We start from the raw sequence: 1663 nt of genomic DNA, 5'->3' as shown, positions 1-1663 counted from the left end.
CCTTTTGAAAATACAGTCTGTGTAACTTCCTTCTCCCAGGCCACATCTCTTTGAGGTTCCAGGATCTTCTAACATAACCGAAGACTAGAATCCAAGTCTTTAACACATAACCCTTTGGAGGAAACATTCAAAGTATAGCATTCTGGCCGGGCGTGGTGGTGCACACCTTTAATCCCAGCACTCAGGTGGCAGAGGCAGGTGAATTTCTGAGTTCGAGGCCAGCCTGGTCTACAAAGAGAGTTCCAGGACAGCCAGGGCTATACAGAGAAACCCTGTCTCGAAAAAAAACAAAACAAAAACAAAAAAACAAAACAAAACAAAACAAAGTATAGCATTCTGCCTCATATTCCTAGTGTTTAACTCCACTTTCCATTACAAAATGTGTCACTGAAATTTCGGCTGTTTCAGCTCTGTTCTTGAGACAAGTCTGAAGTCTCCTCTGACACGAGGCAAACTCTGCTCAGAATTCCTCCCAAAACCAACAGTTATCACACTGACCAAACATGATGATGACACAAGTTTCGACAGGGAAGGACAGAACAGAGATTAGACTAAGGAAAGGTTTAAACCCAGACAGACAAACACTGAATTCTATGCTCAGCATCTGGGGGACCACACCATACAATAGATGGATTTCTATGGGCTTGGTAAGTTCTGCTCTGTGACTCTCTGGCTGCATACCTCAAAGCTAGTTTCTGCCTTCCTTATAGTTGGTCCACATTCCTGGCATTCTTGTCTTCTTAAAATCTCCATCATAGCTTTGCCTTCTCATTCGCAGTTCCACTCATCTCCCTGTCAGGGGATTCTTGCTACAACTCTGATCTCCGACAGACAGACAGACAGACAGACAGACAGACAGACAGACACACACACACACACACACACACACACACACACACACACACACACTGCCTGGCCTCCCAGGTGAATCTGTAAATATTATAATGCTTATATACTGTATGGCTACAAAATCAGTACCACAGATGTGTTACCAGGGCCTATCAGTCCTGTGGGCTATTCCTGGGCTTGTTCAAATCATGGCTGCTGCACCCTGAGGATCTTACTGCTTTAGAAGGGCCAGAGTGAGCAGGATGTCCCATAATTTTCTTCTTAAAAGAATGATGTGACTTCCTCTATAGGCATTGCAGGCGTGGCTTCTGTGTCACATGTGCTTCAGTAGGTAGCAGACAGGAAAAAAGGTATGTCCATACTTAGTGCTCTGAGGAGAGCAACAGTATGGTACAAGGGTGCCTAAACAGAGAACTACCCTGAGATAGTCTGTGGGGCTGTGGGTGTAGGGGAAGAGGGGGGATGGAGAGAGTTCCTGTCCAGCCAGAGTTCCTGTGCTCTGAGCAGGTGAATACGGGAGGACTGCTAGATGCTTTCCACATGGCCCCAGGTAGGCATCAGGCTGTGTGAAGCCACTGATCCCACATGGCAGAGGGTGACAAGGGGTAGCCCCTAGTACCAGGCTCTCAGTCTCTGGCATCCCACACTGGATACAGCAGAGGAGCTGAGAACAGAATAGGGGGCCCAGAGCAACACTCTCGGCCCTGGAGATACGGGAAGAGGGCAGAGGGAGAGAGGTTCCCACACAGGCGAGAGTCCTTTGTCTGGGCCTTGATGAACAGAGACAGTCTATGGTTTTTGAGCTTTATTGTAG

At 47.4% G+C, this 1663-nt stretch overlaps 1 non-coding gene across 1 annotated transcript; it reads left to right on the top strand.

Annotated features, from left to right (window-relative positions):
• Window positions 1-1126: 1126 nt before the first annotated feature.
• Window positions 1127-1260, top strand: LOC115062633. Its single transcript, XR_003842581.1, has one exon. It is a non-coding gene; the product is annotated as a small nucleolar RNA SNORA17 (small nucleolar RNA).
• Window positions 1261-1663: the final 403 nt, after the last annotated feature.

Source organism: Mus pahari, chromosome 19, assembly GCF_900095145.1.
Source record: "Mus pahari chromosome 19, PAHARI_EIJ_v1.1, whole genome shotgun sequence".
NCBI lineage: Eukaryota > Metazoa > Chordata > Mammalia > Rodentia > Muridae > Mus > Mus pahari.
The sequence above is the reverse complement of the archived record's forward strand: the minus strand, read 5'-3'. Positions and strand labels throughout refer to the sequence as shown.